The 19,525-nt window shown below is 44.0% G+C and overlaps 10 non-coding genes across 10 annotated transcripts; all 10 read right to left on the bottom strand.

Annotated features, from left to right (window-relative positions):
• Positions 1 to 1,617: 1,617 nt before the first annotated feature.
• On the bottom strand, positions 1,618 to 1,699 carry trnas-aga (transfer RNA serine (anticodon AGA)). The gene has a single exon. It is a non-coding gene; the product is annotated as a tRNA-Ser (tRNA).
• Positions 1,700 to 3,607: 1,908 nt separating this feature from the next.
• On the bottom strand, positions 3,608 to 3,689 carry trnas-aga (transfer RNA serine (anticodon AGA)). Its single transcript has one exon. It is a non-coding gene; the product is annotated as a tRNA-Ser (tRNA).
• Positions 3,690 to 5,595: 1,906 nt separating this feature from the next.
• On the bottom strand, positions 5,596 to 5,677 carry trnas-aga (transfer RNA serine (anticodon AGA)). Its single transcript has one exon. It is a non-coding gene; the product is annotated as a tRNA-Ser (tRNA).
• Positions 5,678 to 7,583: 1,906 nt separating this feature from the next.
• Positions 7,584 to 7,665, bottom strand: trnas-aga (transfer RNA serine (anticodon AGA)). The gene has a single exon. It is a non-coding gene; the product is annotated as a tRNA-Ser (tRNA).
• A 1,875-nt stretch (positions 7,666 to 9,540) lies between these two features.
• On the bottom strand, positions 9,541 to 9,622 carry trnas-aga (transfer RNA serine (anticodon AGA)). Its single transcript has one exon. It is a non-coding gene; the product is annotated as a tRNA-Ser (tRNA).
• A 1,906-nt stretch (positions 9,623 to 11,528) lies between these two features.
• Positions 11,529 to 11,610, bottom strand: trnas-aga (transfer RNA serine (anticodon AGA)). The gene has a single exon. It is a non-coding gene; the product is annotated as a tRNA-Ser (tRNA).
• A 1,875-nt stretch (positions 11,611 to 13,485) lies between these two features.
• On the bottom strand, positions 13,486 to 13,567 carry trnas-aga (transfer RNA serine (anticodon AGA)). The gene has a single exon. It is a non-coding gene; the product is annotated as a tRNA-Ser (tRNA).
• Positions 13,568 to 15,473: 1,906 nt separating this feature from the next.
• Positions 15,474 to 15,555, bottom strand: trnas-aga (transfer RNA serine (anticodon AGA)). Its single transcript has one exon. It is a non-coding gene; the product is annotated as a tRNA-Ser (tRNA).
• A 1,876-nt stretch (positions 15,556 to 17,431) lies between these two features.
• On the bottom strand, positions 17,432 to 17,513 carry trnas-aga (transfer RNA serine (anticodon AGA)). Its single transcript has one exon. It is a non-coding gene; the product is annotated as a tRNA-Ser (tRNA).
• A 1,875-nt stretch (positions 17,514 to 19,388) lies between these two features.
• On the bottom strand, positions 19,389 to 19,470 carry trnas-aga (transfer RNA serine (anticodon AGA)). The gene has a single exon. It is a non-coding gene; the product is annotated as a tRNA-Ser (tRNA).
• Positions 19,471 to 19,525: the final 55 nt, after the last annotated feature.

The raw sequence follows: 19,525 nt of genomic DNA, 5'->3' as shown, positions 1-19,525 counted from the left end.
CAGGGCGATAATGCACCGACAGAAATCAAAATACAAACTGGAGTTAGTGCTGGATTCTGAAAATGCAGGTCTTATCCTCAGGGTCCAGAAACATATGTGTTCAAGCAAATCCATTAAATTTCAACACACAAAAACAGAAACTTCAGGGAAAACTCAGCCGGTCTGGCATCATCAGTGGAGAGAGAAACGGAGTTAACGTTTCCACTCCGCATCAACTAAAGAGAGGATTTTACATTTATTATCAAATATCAGTTCGATACTCCCCTCGCTTCAGATCCAAAATGCCCAAATGTCACAAAAATATTCTGAACATTCTTCTAAATCAACGAACCAGTTCACATTCAGATGCAGAAATACTCCCTCCCACCTCCCTCGCTGCTGCCTGCCGATGGAAATGACCTGCCAGCAATCCAATGGCTTTCTCACCATATTCACAGCCAATCCCTTGCGGGCCTCCATTGCTGAACCGCTCTCCCTTTCGATAGAAGATCAAACTTCACCTGCAACTCCTTCCTCCTCACTACATGTCCCGCTTCCGTGTGCATCAGATATATTCCACGCCCGCCAACATTTCCCCGATCCACGCTGCCCTTCCGAACGCGCCTTGCTAACCACCTTTGTCTTGAATGATACGACCTCCCCCCTCACTACCGCCTTCCATAACTTCCAAACCACGGACGGCGAGACGTTCCCATTTTGGTTCATTTCCACATACTCCTCAATCACTTTCTCCTCTTAATGCAAAAAATCTGGTCGGCCATCAAACCCACAATGACAAGTAATTGTTAACAATAAAGAAGAAACCTGAGTGCAATGGAGGGTAGATGGAGTTTGAAACTATGGTTATTTGAATTGCACCCGCGGACGTCTTTACAGTCACAAAGCAAGTTCGCGACTTGAGAGTCCTCATTTGATCGCCACAAGGCTAAATTGGCAATGCTAGGTAAGCGACCCCGGATCTAGTGCTTGGGAGACAGCCAACATTCCTGACTGACGGGTGAGTGAGGATTATTTCTCTCCATGCTGGTCTTGACTTGATCCCTGTTAGTTTCTAGTATTTATTCAACCATCTACAATCAATTTGCGATATACACTATCCAAAAAGCATTCACATTGTCTTAGTTTGGAGATAGCCATGATTTAGAGATGCCGGTGTTGGACTGTGGTGAGCACAGTATGATGTCTTACAACACCAGGTCAACGTCCAACAGGTTTGTTTCGAAACACTAGCTTTTCTGCATTCACCATAGCCAATCCCTGGACAAAATTGAAAATTGGAATTGTTGCTCGCATGATTCAGGCTTTTACTTCTCCCCTCCCTAGTCAATAACGCTTGCCCATGGCCTAACTCTTCATCAGCAAGCTGTCTGTACATCTCCGTTCACTAATTAATGGCATATGTTCCATTCTTTAATTCTTATCCAGAAAGCGTTGTGAACTTTTCCAATCACTGAATAATAACACATGTCGAAATGTGTCCCGACTTTTCAAATAGAGCGCACTCTGTTGGGAAAAGCAACTCGTCTTTTTGCAAAGTGTGGGATACCATTTCGCATCAGACACCATTCGTTCCAAAAAACATGGTGACACTTGCACCTGAATGCGAAAAAGAGCATACGTAGTCGGCAGGGTTCGAACCTGTGCGGGGACACCCCAATGGATTTCTAGTCCATCGCCTTAACCACTCGGCCACGACTACATGAGCGCAAAAGCTGCTTCGGTGATTTGACGCGGAAGGTATTTTTTTATTCGTTCGGAGCAGGCAGACACACATAATACAATTCTGAACATTATTGTGTTCATAATAAGTATTCTTTCATTCAGAACCTTGACGAAATCCAAACCCGAGATGAGCCAATAGCTTTGTTAAGGTTGCTATAGGAAAGTTTTGATAGTACCTCTTTGTTGAATTAGGAAATGCCATTTGATTTGATTTAAATTCGCAATTTGCTGTTGGACTCTGTGCATTTTCTTTCTGTATTTGTTGACAGGGCGATAATGCACCGACAGAAATCACAATACAAACTGGAGTTAGTGCTGGATTCTGAAAATGCAGGAATTATCCTCAGGGTCCAGAAACATATGGGTTAAAGCAAATCCATTAAATTTCAACACACAAAAACAGAAACTTCAGGGAAAACTCAGCCGGTCTGGCATCATCAGTGGAGAGAGAAACGGAGTTAACGTTTCCACTCCGCATCAACTAAAGAGAGGATTTTACATTTATTATCAAATATCAGTTCGATACTCCCCTCGCTTCGGATCCAAAATGCCCAAATGTCACAAAAATATTCTGAACATTCTTCTAAATCCACGAACCAGTTCACATTCAGATGCAGAAATACTCCCTCCCACCTCCCTCGCTGCTGCCTGCCGATGGAAATGACCCGTCAGCAATCCAATGGCTTGCTCACCATACTCACAGACAATCCCTTGCGGGCCTCCATTGCTGAACCGCCCTCCCTTTCGATAGAAGATCAAACTTCACCTGCAACTCCTTCCTCCTCACTACATGTCCCGCTCCCGTGTGCATCAGATATATTCCATCGCCCGCCAACATTTCCTCGATCCACGCTGCCCTTCCTAACCGCCTCGCTAACCACCTTTGACTTGAATGATATGACCTCCCCCCTCACTACCGCCTTCCATAACTTCCAAACCACGGACGGCGAGACGTTCCCATTTTGGTTCATTTCCACATACTCCTCAATCACTTTCTCCTCTTAATGCAAAAAATCGGGTCTGCCATCCAACCCACAATGGCAAGTAATTGTTAACAATAAAGAAGAAACCTGAGTGCAATGGAGGGTAGATGGAGTTTGAAACTATGGTTATTTGAATTGCAACCGCGGACGTCTTTACAGTCACAAGGCAAGTTCGCGACTTGAGAGTCCTCATTTGATCGCCACAAGGTTAAATTGGCAATGCTCGGTAAGCGACCCCGGATCTAGTGCTTGGGAGACAGCCAACATTCCTGACTGACGGGTGAGTGAGGATTATTTCTCTCCATGCTGGTCTTGACTTGTTCCCTCTTAGTTTCTAGTATTTATTCAACCATCTACAATCAATTTGCGATATACACTATCCAAAAAGCATTCGCATTGTCTTAGTTTGGAGATAGCCATGATTTAGGGATGCCGGTGTTGGACTGTGGTGAGCACAGTACGATGTCTTACAACACCAGGTTAACGTCCAACAGGTATGTTTCGAAACACTAGCTTTTCTGCATTCACCATAGCCAATCCCTGGACAAAATCGAAAATTGGAATTGTTGCTCGCATGATTCAGGCATTTTACTTCTCCCCTCCCTGGTCAACAACGCTTGCCCATGGCCTAAGTCTTCATCAGAAAGCTGAATGTACATCTCCGTTCACTAATTAATAGCATATGTTCCATTGTAAAATTCTTATCCAGATAGCGCTGTGTACTTTTCCAATCACTGAATAATAACACATGTTGAACTGTGTCCCGACTTTTCAAATAGAGCGCACGCTGTTGGGAAAAAACAACTCGTCTTTTTGCAAAGTGTGGAATACCATTTCGCATCAGACACCATTCGTTCCAAAGAACGTGGTGAAACTTGAACCTGAATGAGAAAAAGAACATACGTAGTCGGCAGGGTTCGAATCAGCGCGGGGACACCCCAATGGATTTCTAGTCCATCGCCTTAACCACTCGGCCACGACTACACGAGCTCAAAAGCTGCTTCGGTGTCATTTGACGCGGAAGGTATTTTTTTATTCGGCAGGAGTAGGCAGAAACACATCATTCAATTCTGAACATTATTGAGTTCACAATAAATATTCTTTCATTCAGAACCTGACGAAATCCAAACCCGAGATGAGCCAATAGCTTTGTTAAGGTTGCTATAGGAAAGCTTTGATAGCACCACTTTGTTGAATTAGGAAATGTCATTTGATTTGATTTAAATTCGCAATTTGCTGTTGGACTCGGTGCATTTTCTTTCTGTATTTTTTGACAGGGCGATAATGCACCGAAAGAAATCACAATACAAACTGGAGTTAGTGCTGGATTCTGAAAATGCAGGAATTATCCTCAGGGTCCAGAAACATATGGGTTAAAGCAAATCCATTAAATTTCAACACACAAAAACAGAAACTTCAGGGAAAACTCAGCCGGTCTGGCATCATCAGTGGAGAGAGAAACGGAGTTAACGTTTCCACTCCGCATCAACTAAAGGGAGGAGTTTACATTTATTATCAAATATAAGTTCGATACTCCCCTCGCTTCAGATCCAAAGTGCCCAAATGCCACAAAAATATTCTCAACATTCTTCTAAATCCACGAACCAGTTCACATTCAGATGCAGAAATACTCCCTCCCACCTCCCTCGCTGCTGCCTGCCGATGGAAATGACCCGTCAGCAATCCAATGGCTTGCTCACCATACTCATAGCCAATCCCTTGCGGGCCTCCATTGCTGAACCGCCCTCCCTTTCGATAGAAGATCAAACTTCACCTGCAACTCCTTCCTCCTCACTACATGTCCCGCTTCCGTGTGCATCAGATATATTCCACGCCCGCCAACATTTCCCCGATCAACGCTGCCCTCCCTCCCGCGCCTCGCTACCGACCTTTGCTTGAATGAAATTACCTCCCCTCACTCCCGCCTTCCATACCTTGCAAACCACGGACGGCGAGACGTTCCCATTTTGGTTCATTTCCGCATACTCCTCAATCACTTTCTCCTCTTAATGCAAAAAATCGGGTCGGCCATCAAACCCACAATGGCAAGTCATTGTTAACAATAAAGAAGAAACCTGAGTGCAATGGAGGGTAGATGGAGTTTGAAACTATGGTTATTTGAATTGCACCCACGGACGTCTTTAGAGTCACAAAGCAACGTTCGCGACTTGAGAGTCCTCATTTGATCGCCACAAGGTTAAATTGGCAATGCTCGGTAAGCGACCCCGGATCGAGTGCTTGGGAGATAGCCAACATTCCTGACTGACGGGTGAGTGACGATTATTTCTCTCCATGCTGGTCTTGACTTGTTCCCTCTTAGTTTCTAGTATTTATTCAACAATCTACAATATATTTGCGATATACACTATCCAAATAGCATTCACATTGTCTTAGTTTGGAGATAGCCATGATTTGGAGATGCCGGTGTTGGACTGTGGTGAGCACAGTACGATGTCTTACAACACCAGGTTAACGTCCAACAGGTATGTTTCGAAACACTAGCTTTTCTGCATTCACCATAGCCAATCCCTGGACAAAATCGAAAATTGGAATTGTTGCTCGCATGATTCAGGCATTTTACTTCTCCCCTCCCTGGTCAACAACGCTTGCCCATGGCCTAAGTCTTCATCAGAAAGCTGAATGTACATCTCCGTTCACTAATTAATAGCATAGGTTCCATTGTAAAATTCTTATCCAGAAAGCGCTGTGTACTTTTCCAATCACTGAATAATAACACATGTTGAACTGTGTCCCGACTTTTCAAATAGAGCGCACTCTTTTGGGAAAAACAACTCGTCTTTTTGCAAAGTGCGGGATACCATTTCGCATCAGACACCATTCGTTCCAAAGAACGTGGTGAAACTTGAACCTGAATGAGAAAAAGAGCATACGTAATCGGCAGGGTTCGAACCTGTGCGGGGAGACCCCAATGGATTTCTAGTCCATCGCCTTAACCACTCGGCCACGACTACATGAGCACAAAAGCTGCTTCGGTGATTTGCCGCGGAAGGTATTTTTTTTTCGGGAGGATCAGGCAGACACACATAATACAATTCTGAACATTATTGTGTTCATAATAAGTATTCTTTCATTCAGAACCTGACGAAATCCAAACTCGAGATGAGCCAATAGCGTTGTTAAAGTTGCTATCGGAAAGTTTTGATAGCAACGCTTTGTTGAATTAGGAAATGCCATTTGATTTGATTTAAATTCGCAATTTGCTGTTGGACTCTGTGCATTTACTTTCTGTATTTGTTGACAGGGCGATAATGCACCGACAGAAATCACAATACAAACTAGAGTTACTGCTGGATTCTGAAAATGCAGGAATTATCCACAGGGTCCAGAAACATCTGGGTTAAATCAAATCCATTAAATATCAACTCACAAAAACAGAAACTTCAGGGAACACTCAGCCGGTCTGGCATCATCAGTGGAGAGAGAAACGGAGTTAACGTTTCCACTCCGCATCAACTAAAGGGAGGATTTTACATTTATTATCAAATATCAGTTCGATGCTCACCGCGCTTCAGACCCAAAATGCCCAAATTTCACAAAAATATTCTCAACATTCTTCTAAATCCACGAACCAGTTCACATTCAGATGAAGAAATACTCCCTCCCACCTCCCTCGCTGCTGCCTGCCGATGGAAATGACCCGCCAGCAATCCAATGGCTTTCTCGCCATATTCATCGCCAATTCCTTGCGGGCCTCCATTGCTGAACCGCCCTCTTTTCCGATAGAAGATCAAACTTCACCGGCAACTCCTTCCTCCTCACTACATGTCCCGCTTCCGTGTGCATCAGATATATTCCACGCCCACCAACATTTCCCCGATCCACGCTGCCCTTCCTAACGCGCCTCGCTAACCACCTTTGTCTTGAATGATATGACCTCCCCCCTCACGACCGCCTTCCACAACGTTCAAACCACGGACGGCGAGACGTTCCCATTTTGGTTCATTTCCGCATACTCCTCAATCACTTTCTCCTCTTAATGCAAAAAATCGGGTCGGCCATCAAACCCACAATGGCAAGTAATTGTTAACAATAAAGAAGAAACCTGAGTGCAATGGAGGGTAGATGGAGTTTGAAACTATGGTTATTTGAATTGCACCCACGGACGTCTTTAGAGTCACAAAGCAACGTTCGCGACTTGAGAGTCCTCATTTGATCGCCACAAGGTTAAATTGGCAATGCTCGGTAAGCGACCCCGGATCGAGTGCTTGGGAGATAGCCAACATTCCTGACTGACGGGTGAGTGACGATTATTTCTCTCCATGCTGGTCTTGACTTGTTCCCTCTTAGTTTCTAGTATTTATTCAACAATCTACAATATATTTCCGATATACACTATCCAAAAAGCATTCACATTGTCTTAGTTTGGAGATAGCCATGATTTGGAGATGCCGGTGTTGGACTGTGGTGAGCACAGTACGATGTCTTACAACACCAGGTTAACGTCCAACAGGTATGTTTCGAAACACTAGCTTTTCTGCATTCACCATAGCCAATCCCTGGACAAAATCGAAAATTTGAATTGTTGCTCGCATGATTCAGGCATTTTACTTCTCCCCTCCCTGGTCAACAACGCTTGCCCATGGCCTAAGTCTTCATCAGAAAGCTGAATGTACATCTCCGTTCACTAATTAATAGCATATGTTCCGTTGTAAAATTCTTATCCAGATAGCGCTGTGAACTTTTCCAATCACTGAATTTTAACACATGTTGAACTGTGTCCCGACTTTTCAAATAGAGCGCACTCTGTTGGTAAAAACAACTCGTCTTTTTGCAAAGTGTGGGATACCATTTCGCATCAGACACCATTCGTTCCAAAGAACATGGTGAAACATGAACCTGAATGCGAAAAAGAACATACGTAGTCGGCAGGGTTCGAAGCTGCGCGGGCAGACCCCAATGGATTTCTACTCCATCGCCTTAACCACTCGGCCACGACTACATGAGCGTAAAAGCTGCTTCGGTGATTTGACGCGGAAGGTATTTTTTTATTCGGCAGGAGCAGGCAGGCACACATAATACAATTCTGAACATTATTGTGTTCATAATAAGTATTCTTTCATTCAGAACCTGACGAAATCCAAACCCGAGATGAGCCAATAGCTTTGTTAAGGTTGCTATAAGAATGTTTTGATAGCACCGCTTTGTTTAATTAGGAAATGCCATTTGATTTGATTTAAATTCGCAATTTCCTGTTGGACTCTGTGCATTTTCTTTCTGTATTTGTTGACAGGGCGATAATGCACCGACAGAAATCACAATACAAACTGGAGTTAGTGCTGGATTCTGAAAATGCAGGAATTATCCTCAGGGTCCAGAAACATCTGGGTTAAAGCAAATCCATTAGATTTCAACTCACAAAAACAGAAACTTCAGGGGAAACTCAGCCGGTCTGGCATCATCAGTGGAGAGAGAAACGGAGTTAACGTTTCCACTCCGCATCAACTAAAGGGAGGATTTTACATTTATTATCAAATATAAGTTCGATACTCCCCGCGCTTCAGATCCAAAATGCCCAAATGTCACAAAAATATTATCAACATTCTTCTAAATCCACGAACCTGTTCACATTCAGATGCAGAAATACTCCCTTCCACCTCCATCGCTGCTGCCTGCCGATGGAAATGACCAGCCAGCCATCCAATGGCTTGTTCACCATACTCATAGCCAATCCCTTGCGGGCCTCCATTGCTGAACCGCCCTCCCTTTCGATAGAAGATCAAACTTCACCTGCAACTCCTTCCTCCTCACTAAATGTGCCGCTTCCGTGTGCATCAGATATATTCCATTGCCCGCCAACATCTCCCTGATCCACGCTGCCATTCCTAACGCGCCTCGCTAACCACCTTTGTCTTGAATGAAATGACCTCCCCCCTCACTACCGCCTTCCATACCTTCCAAACCACGGACGGCGAGACGTTCCCATTTTGGTTCATTTCCACATACTCCTCAATCACTTTCTCCTCTTAATGCAAAAAATTGGGTCTGCCATCAAACCCACAATGGCAAGTAATTGTTAACAATAAAGAAGAAACCTGAGTTCAATGGAAGGTAGATGGAGTTTGAAACTATGGTTATTTGAATTGCACCCGCGGACGTTCGCGACTTGAGAGTCCTTATTTGATCGCCACAAGGTTAAATTGGCAATGCTCGGTAAGCGACCCCGGATCTCGTGCTTGGGAGACAGCCAACATTCCTGACTGACGGGTGAGTGAGGCTTATTTCTCTCCATGCTTGTTCCCTCTTAGTTTCTAGTATTTATTCAACCATCTACAATCAATTTGCGATATACACTATCCAAAAATCATTCACATTGTCTTAGTTTGGAGATAGCCATGATTTAGAGATGCCGGTGTTGGACTGTGGTGAGCACAGTACGGTGTCTTACAACACCAGGTTAACGTCCAACAGGTATGTTTCGAACCACTAGCTTTTCTGCATTCACCATAGCCATTCCCTGGACAAAATCGAAAATTGGAATAGTTGCTCGCATGATTCAGGCTTTTACTTCTCCCCTCCCTAGTCAATAACGCTTGCCCATGGCCTAACTCTTCATCAGCAAGCTGAATGTACATCTCCGTTCACTAATTAATGGCATATGTTCCATTGTATAATTCTTATCCAGAAAGCGTTGTGAACTTTTCCAATCACTGAATAATAACACATGTTGAACTGTGTCCCGACATTTCAAATAGAGCGCACTCTGTTGGGAAAAACAACTCGTCTGTTTGCAAAGTGTGGGATACCATTTCGCATCAGACACCATTCGTTCCAAAGAACGTGGTAAAACTTGAACCTGAATGCGAAAAAGAACATACGTAGTCGGCAGGGTTCGAACCTGCGCGGGGAGACCCCAATGGATTTCTAGTCCATCGCCTTAACCACTCGGCCACGACTACACGAGAGCAGATGCTGTTCGGTGATTTGACGCGGAAGGTATTTTTTTATTCGATAGTAGCAGGCAGACACACACAATACAATTCTCAACATTATTGAGTTCGCAATAAATATTCTTTCATTCAGAACCTGACGAAATCCAAACCCGAGATGAGCCAATAGCTTTGTTAAGGTTGCTATAGGAAAGTTTTGATAGCACCGCTTTGTTGAATTAGGAAATGCCATTTGATTTGATTTAAAATCGCAATTTGCTGTTGGACTCTGTGCATTGTCTTTCATTATTTGTTGACAGGGCGATAATGCACCGACAGAAATCAAAATACAAACTGGAGTTAGTGCTGGATTCTGAAAATGCAGGTCTTATCCTCAGGGTCCAGAAACATATGTGTTCAAGCAAATCCATTAAATTTCAACACACAAAAACAGAAACTTCAGGCAAAACTCAGCCGGTCTGGCATCATCAGTGGAGAGAGAAACGGAGTTAACGTTTCCACTCCGCATCAACTAAAGAGAGGATTTTACATTTATTATCAAATATCAGTTCGATACTCCCCTCGCTTCAGATCAAAAATGCCCAAATGTCACAAAAATATTCTGAACATTCTTCTAAATCCACGAACCAGTTCACATTCAGATGCAGAAATACTCCCTCCCACCTCCCTCGCTGCTGCCTGCCGATGGAAATGACCCGCCAGCAATCCAATGGCTTTCTCACCATATTCACAGCCAATCCCTTGCGGGCCTCCATTGCGGAACCGCCCTCCCTTTCGATAGAAGATCAAACTTCACCGGCAACTCCTTCCTCCTCACTACATGTCCCTCTTCCGTGTGCATCAGATATATTCCATCGCCCGCCAACATCTCCCCGATCAACGCTGCCCTCCCTCCCGCGCCTCGCTACCTACCTTTGCCTTGAATGAAATTACCTCCCCTCACTCCCGCCTTCCATACCTTGCAAACCACGGACGGCGAGACGTTCCCATTTTGGTTCATTTCCACATACTCCTCAATCACTTTCCCCATCTTATTGCATAAAATCGAGTCTGCCATCAAACCCACAATGGCAAGTCATTGTGAACAATAAAGAAGAAGCCTGAGTTCAATGGAAGGTAGGTGGAGTTTGAAACTATGGTTATTTGAATTGCACCCACGGACGTCTTTAGAGTCACAAAGCAACGTTCGCGACTTGAGAGTCCTCATTTGATCGCCACAAGGTTAAATTGGCAATGCTCGGTAACAGAACCCGGATCCAGTGCTTGGGAGACAGCCAATATTCCTGACTGACGGGTGAGTGAGGATTATTTCTCTCCATGCTGGTCTTGACTTGTTCCCTCTTAATTTCTAGTATTTATTCAACAATCTACAATATATTTGCGATATACACTATCCAAAAAGCATTCACATTGTCTTAGTTTGGAGATAGCCATGATTTGGAGATGCCGGTGTTGGACTGTGGTGAGCACAGTACGATGTCTTACAACACCAGGTTAACGTCCAACAGGTATGTTTCGAAACACTAGCTTTTCTGCATTCACCATAGCCAATCCCTGGACAAAATCGAAAATTGGAATTGTTGCTCGCATGATTCAGGCATTTTACTTCTCCCCTCCCTGGTCAACAACGCTTGCCCATGGCCTAAGTCTTCATCAGAAAGCTGAATGTACATCTCCGTTCACTAATTAATAGCATATGTTCCATTGTAAAATTCTTATCCAGATAGCGCTGTGAACTTTTCCAATCACTGAATTTTAACACATGTTGAACTGTGTCCCGACTTTTCAAATAGAGCGCACTCTGTTGGGAAAAACAACTCGTCTTTTTGCAAAGTGTGGGATACCATTTCGCATCAGACACCATTCGTTCCAAAGAACATGGTGAAACTTGAACCTGAATGCGAAAAAGAACATACGTAGTCGGCAGCGTTCGAAGCTGCGCGGGCAGACCCCAATGGATTTCTACTCCATCGCCTTAACCACTCGGCCACGACTACATGAGCGTAAAAGCTGCTTCGGTGATTTGACGCGGAAGGAATTTTTTTATTCGGGAGGAGCAGGCAGACACACATAATACAATTCTGAACATTATTGTGTTCATAATAAGTATTCTTTCATTCAGAACCTGACGAAATCCAAACCCGAGATGAGCCAATAGCTTTGTTAAGGTTGCTATAAGAATGTTTTGATAGCACCGCTTTGTTTAATTAGGAAATGCCATTTGATTTGATTTAAATTCGCAATTTCCTGTTGGACTCTGTGCATTTTCTTTCTGTATTTGTTGACAGGGCGATAATGCACCGACAGAAATCACAATACAAACTGGAGTTAGTGCTGGATTCTGAAAATGCAGGAATTATCCTCAGGGTCCAGAAACATCTGGGTTAAAGCAAATCCATTAGATTTCAACTCACAAAAACAGAAACTTCAGGGGAAACTCAGCCGGTCTGGCATCATCAGTGGAGAGAGAAACGGAGTTAACGTTTCCGCTCCGCATCAACTAAAGGGAGGATTTTACATTTATTATCAAATATAAGTTCGATACTCCCCGCGCTTCAGATCCAAAATGCCCAAATGTCACAAAAATATTATCAACATTCTTCTAAATCCACGAACCAGTTCACATTCAGATGCAGAAATACTCCCTTCCACCTCCATCGCTGCTGCCTGCCGATGGAAATGACCAGCCAGCCATCCAATGGCTTGTTCACCATACTCATAGCCAATCCCTTGCGGGCCTCCATTGCTGAACCGCCCTCCCTTTCGATAGAAGATCAAACTTCACCTGCAACTCCTTCCTCCTCACTAAATGTGCCGCTTCCGTGTGCATCAGATATATTCCATTGCCCGCCAACATCTCCCTGATCCACGCTGCCATTCCTAACGCGCCTCGCTAACCACCTTTGTCTTGAATGAAATGACCTCCCCCCTCACTACCGCCTTCCATACCTTCCAAACCACGGACGGCGAGACGTTCCCATTTTGGTTCATTTCCACATACTCCTCAATCACTTTCTCCTCTTAATGCAAAAAATTGGGTCTGCCATCAAACCCACAATGGCAAGTAATTGTTAACAATAAAGAAGAAACCTGAGTTCAATGGAAGGTAGATGGAGTTTGAAACTATGGTTATTTGAATTGCACCCGCGGACGTTCGCGACTTGAGAGTCCTTATTTGATCGCCACAAGGTTAAATTGGCAATGCTCGGTAAGCGAACCCGGATCTCGTGCTTGGGAGACAGCCAACATTCCTGACTGACGGGTGAGTGAGGCTTATTTCTCTCCATGCTTGTTCCCTCTTAGTTTCTAGTATTTATTCAACCATCTACAATCAATTTGCGATATACACTATCCAAAAATCATTCACATTGTCTTAGTTTGGAGATAGCCATGATTTAGAGATGCCGGTGTTGGACTGTGGTGAGCACAGTACGGTGTCTTACAACACCAGGTTAACGTCCAACAGGTATGTTTCGAACCACTAGCTTTTCTGCATTCACCATAGCCATTCCCTGGACAAAATCGAAAATTGGAATAGTTGCTCGCATGATTCAGGCTTTTACTTCTCCCCTCCCTAGTCAATAACGCTTGCCCATGGCCTAACTCTTCATCAGCAAGCTGAATGTACATCTCCGTTCACTAATTAATGGCATATGTTCCATTGTATAATTCTTATCCAGAAAGCGTTGTGAACTTTTCCAATCACTGAATAATAACACATGTTGAACTGTGTCCCGACATTTCAAATAGAGCGCACTCTGTTGGGAAAAACAACTCGTCTGTTTGCAAAGTGTGGGATACCATTTCGCATCAGACACCATTCGTTCCAAAGAACGTGGTAAAACTTGAACCTGAATGCGAAAAAGAACATACGTAGTCGGCAGGGTTCGAACCTGCGCGGGGAGACCCCAATGGATTTCTAGTCCATCGCCTTAACCACTCGGCCACGACTACACGAGAGCAGATGCTGTTCGGTGATTTGACGCGGAAGGTATTTTTTTATTCGGTAGTAGCAGGCAGACACACATAATACAATTCTCAACATTATTGAGTTCGCAATAAATATTCTTTCATTCAGAACCTGACGAAATCCAAACCCGAGATGAGCCAATAGCTTTGTTAAGGTTGCTATAGGAAAGTTTTGATCGCACCGCTTTGTTGAATTAGGAAATGCCATTTGATTTGATTTAAAATCGCAATTTGCTGTTGGACTCTGTGCATTGTCTTTCATTATTTGTTGACAGGGCGATAATGCACCGACAGAAATCAAAATACAAACTGGAGTTAGTGCTGGATTCTGAAAATGCAGGTCTTATCCTCAGGGTCCAGAAACATATGTGTTCAAGCAAATCCATTAAATTTCAACACACAAAAACAGAAACTTCAGGCAAAACTCAGCCGGTCTGGCATCATCAGTGGAGAGAGAAACGGAGTTAACGTTTCCACTCCGCATCAACTAAAGAGAGGATTTTACATTTATTATCAAATATCAGTTCGATACTCCCCTCGCTTCAGATCAAAAATGCCCAAATGTCACAAAAATATTCTGAACATTCTTCTAAATCCACGAACCAGTTCACATTCAGATGCAGAAATACTCCCTCCCACCTCCCTCGCTGCTGCCTGCCGATGGAAATGACCCGCCAGCAATCCAATGGCTTTCTCACCATATTCACAGCCAATCCCTTGCGGGCCTCCATTGCGGAACCGCCCTCCCTTTCGATAGAAGATCAAACTTCACCGGCAACTCCTTCCTCCTCACTACATGTCCCTCTTCCGTGTGCATCAGATATATTCCATCGCCCGCCAACATCTCCCCGATCAACGCTGCCCTCCCTCCCGCGCCTCGCTACCTACCTTTGCCTTGAATGAAATTACCTCCCCTCACTCCCGCCTTCCATACCTTGCAAACCACGGACGGCGAGACGTTCCCATTTTGGTTCATTTCCACATACTCCTCAATCACTTTCCCCATCTTATTGCATAAAATCGAGTCTGCCATCAAACCCACAATGGCAAGTCATTGTGAACAATAAAGAAGAAGCCTGAGTTCAATGGAAGTTAGGTGGAGTTTGAAACTATGGTTATTTGAATTGCACCCACGGACGTCTTTAGAGTCACAAAGCAACGTTCGCGACTTGAGAGTCCTCATTTGATCGCCACAAGGTTAAATTGGCAATGCTCGGTAACAGAACCCGGATCCAGTGCTTGGGAGACAGCCAATATTCCTGACTGACGGGTGAGTGAGGATTATTTCTCTCCATGCTGGTCTTGACTTGTTCCCTCTTAATTTCTAGTATTTATTCAACAATCTACAATATATTTGCGATATACACTATCCAAAAAGCATTCACATTGTCTTAGTTTGGAGATAGCCATGATTTGGAGATGCCGGTGTTGGACTGTGGTGAGCACAGTACGATGTCTTACAACACCAGGTTAACGTCCAACAGGTATGTTTCGAAACACTAGCTTTTCTGCATTCACCATAGCCAATCCCTGGACAAAATCGAAAATTGGAATTGTTGCTCGCATGATTCAGGCATTTTACTTCTCCCCTCCCTGGTCAACAACGCTTGCCCATGGCCTAAGTCTTCATCAGAAAGCTGAATGTACATCTCCGTTCACTAATTAATAGCATATGTTCCATTGTAAAATTCTTATCCAGATAGCGCTGTGAACTTTTCCAATCACTGAATTTTAACACATGTTGAACTGTGTCCCGACTTTTCAAATAGAGCGCACTCTGTTGGGAAAAACAACTCGTCTTTTTGCAAAGTGTGGGATACCATTTCGCATCAGACACCATTCGTTCCAAAGAACATGGTGAAACTTGAACCTGAATGCGAAAAAGAACATACGTAGTCGGCAGCGTTCGAAGCTGCGCGGGCAGACCCCAATGGATTTCTACTCCATCGCCTTAACCACTCGGCCACGACTACATGAGCGTAAAAGCTGCTTCGGTGATTTGACGCGGAAGGTATTTTTTTATTCGGGAGGAGCAGGCAGACACACATAATACAATTCTGAACATTATTGTGTTCATAATAAGTATTCTTTCATTCAGAACCTGACGAAATCCAAACCCGAGATGAGCCAATAGCTTTGTTAAGGTTGCTATAAGAATGTTTTGATAGCACCGCTTTGTTTAATTAGGAAATGCCATTTGATTTGATTTAAATTCGCAATTTCCTGTTGGACTCTGTGCATTTTCTTTCTGTATTTGTTGACAGGGCGATAATGCACCGACAGAAATCACAATACAAACTGGAGTTAGTGCTGGATTCTGAAAATGCAGGAATTATCCTCAGGGTCCAGAAACATCTGGGTTAAAGCAAATCCATTAGATTTCAACTCACAAAAACAGAAACTTCAGGGGAAACTCAGCCGGTCTGGCATCATCAGTGGAGTGAGAAACGGAGTTAACGTTTCCGCTCCGCATCAACTAAAGGGAGGATTTTACATTTATTATCAAATATAAGTTCGATACTCCCCGCGCTTCAGATCCAAAATGCCCAAATGTCACAAAAATATTATCAACATTCTTCTAAATCCACGAACCAGTTCACATTCAGATGCAGAAATACTCCCTTCCACCTCCATCGCTGCTGCCTGCCGATGGAAATGACCAGCCAGCCATCCAATGGCTTGTTCACCATACTCATAGCCAATCCCTTGCGGGCCTCCATTGCTGAACCGCCCTCCCTTTCGATAGAAGATCAAACTTCACCTGCAACTCCTTCCTCCTCACTAAATGTGCCGCTTCCGTGTGCATCAGATATATTCCATTGCCCGCCAACATCTCCCTGATCCACGTTGCCATTCCTAACGCGCCTCGCTAACCACCTTTGTCTTGAATGAAATGACCTCCCCCCTCACTACCGCCTTCCATACCTTCCAAACCACGGACGGCGAGACGTTCCCATTTTGGTTCATTTCCACATACTCCTCAATCACTTTCTCCTCTTAATGCAAAAAATCGGGTCGGCCATCAAACCCACAATGGCAAGTAATTGTTAACAATAAAGAAGAAACCTGAGTTCAATGGAAGGTAGATGGAGTTTGAAACTATGGTTATTTGAATTGCACCCGCGGACGTTCGCGACTTGAGAGTCCTTATTTGATCGCCACAAGGTTAAATTGGCAATGCTCGGTTCGCGAACCCGGATCTCGTGCTTGGGAGACAGCCAACATTCCTGACTGACGGGTGAGTGAGGCTTATTTCTCTCCATGCTTGTTCCCTCTTAGTTTCTAGTATTTATTCAACCATCTACAATCAATTTGCGATATACACTATCCAAAAATCATTCACATTGTCTTAGTTTGGAGATAGCCATGATTTAGAGATGCCGGTGTTGGACTGTGGTGAGCACAGTACGGTGTCTTACAACACCAGGTTAACGTCCAACAGGTATGTTTCGAACCACTAGCTTTTCTGCATTCACCATAGCCATTCCCTGGACAAAATCGAAAATTGGAATTGTTGCTCGCATGATTCAGGCATTTTACTTCTCCCCTCCCTGGTCAACAACGCTTGCCCATGGCCTAAGTCTTCATCAGAAAGCTGAATGTACATCTCCGTTCACTAATTAATAGCATATGTTCCATTGTAAAATTCTTATCCAGATAGCGCTGTGAACTTTTCCAATCACTGAATTTTAACACATGTTGAACTGTGTCCCGACTTTTCAAATAGAGCGCACTCTGTTGGGAAAAACAACTCGTCTTTTTGCAAAGTGTGGGATACCATTTCGCATCAGACACCATTCGTTCCAAAGAACATGGTGAAACTTGAACCTGAATGCGAAAAAGAACATACGTAGTCGGCAGCGTTCGAAGCTGCGCGGGCAGACCCCAATGGATTTCTACTCCATCGCCTTAACCACTCGGCCACGACTACATGAGCGTAAAAGCTGCTTCGGTGATTTGACGCGGAAGGTATTTTTTTATTCGGGAGGAGCAGGCAGACACACATAATACAATTCTGAACATTATTGTGTTCATAATAAGTATTCTTTCATTCAGAACCTGACGAAATCCAAACCCGAGATGAGCCAATAGCTTTGTTAAGGTTGCTATAAGAATGTTTTGATAGCACCGCTTTGTTTAATTAGGAAATGCCATTTGATTTGATTTAAATTCGCAATTTCCTGTTGGACTCTGTGCATTTTCTTTCTGTATTTGTTGACAGGGCGATAATGCACCGACAGAAATCACAATACAAACTGGAGTTAGTGCTGGATTCTGAAAATGCAGGAATTATCCTCAGGGTCCAGAAACATCTGGGTTAAAGCAAATCCATTAGATTTCAACTCACAAAAACAGAAACTTCAGGGGAAACTCAGCCGGTCTGGCATCATCAGTGGAGTGAGAAACGGAGTTAACGTTTCCGCTCCGCATCAACTAAAGGGAGGATTTTACATTTATTATCAAATATAAGTTCGATACTCCCCGCGCTTCAGATCCAAAATGCCCAAATGTCACAAAAATATTATCAACATTCTTCTAAATCCACGAACCAGTTCACATTCAGATGCAGAAATACTCCCTTCCACCTCCATCGCTGCTGCCTGCCGATGGAAATGACCAGCCAGCCATCCAATGGCTTGTTCACCATACTCATAGCCAATCCCTTGCGGGCCTCCATTGCTGAACCGCCCTCCCTTTCGATAGAAGATCAAACTTCACCTGCAACTCCTTCCTCCTCACTAAATGTGCCGCTTCCGTGTGCATCAGATATATTCCATTGCCCGCCAACATCTCCCTGATCCACGTTGCCATTCCTAACGCGCCTCGCTAACCACCTTTGTCTTGAATGAAATGACCTCCCCCCTCACTACCGCCTTCCATACCTTCCAAACCACGGACGGCGAGACGTTCCCATTTTGGTTCATTTCCACATACTCCTCAATCACTTTCTCCTCTTAATGCAAAAAATCGGGTCGGCCATCAAACCCACAATGGCAAGTAATTGTTAACAATAAAGAAGAAACCTGAGTTCAATGGAAGGTAGATGGAGTTTGAAACTATGGTTATTTGAATTGCACCCGCGGACGTTCGCGACTTGAGAGTCCTTATTTGATCGCCACAAGGTTAAATTGGCAATGCTCGGTTCGCGAACCCGGATCTCGTGCTTGGGAGACAGCCAACATTCCTGACTGACGGGTGAGTGAGGCTTATTTCTCTCCATGCTTGTTCCCTCTTAGTTTCTAGTATTTATTCAACCATCTACAATCAATTTGCGATATACACTATCCAAAAATCATTCACATTGTCTTAGTTTGGAGATAGCCATGATTTAGAGATGCCGGTGTTGGACTGTGGTGAGCACAGTACGGTGTCTTACAACACCAGGTTAACGTCCAACAGGTATGTTTCGAACCACTAGCTTTTCTGCATTCACCATAGCCATTCCCTGGACAAAATCGAAAATTGGAATAGTTGCTCGCATGATTCAGGCTTTTACTTCTCCCCTCCCGAGTCAATAACGCTTGCCCATGGCCTAACTCTTCATCAGCAAGCTGAATGTACATCTCCGTTCACTAATTAATGGCATATGTTCCATTGTATAATTCTTATCCAGAAAGCGTTGTGAACTTTTCCAATCACTGAATAATAACACATGTTGAACTGTGTCCCGACTTTTCAAATAGAGCGCACTCTGTTGGGAAAAACAACTCGTCTGTTTGCAAAGTGTGGGATACCATTTCGCATCAGACACCATTCGTTCCAAAGAACGTGGTGAAACTTGAACATGAATGCGAAAAAGAACATACGTAGTCGGCAGGGTTCGAACCTGCGCGTGGAAACCCCAATGGATTTCTAGTCCATTGCCTTAACCACTCGGCCACGACTACACGAGATCCGATGCTGTTCGGTGATTTGACGCGAAAGGTATTTTTTTATTCGGTA

Source organism: Scyliorhinus torazame, chromosome 4 (assembly GCF_047496885.1).
Source record: "Scyliorhinus torazame isolate Kashiwa2021f chromosome 4, sScyTor2.1, whole genome shotgun sequence".
NCBI lineage: Eukaryota > Metazoa > Chordata > Chondrichthyes > Carcharhiniformes > Scyliorhinidae > Scyliorhinus > Scyliorhinus torazame.
The sequence above is the reverse complement of the archived record's forward strand: the minus strand, read 5'-3'. Positions and strand labels throughout refer to the sequence as shown.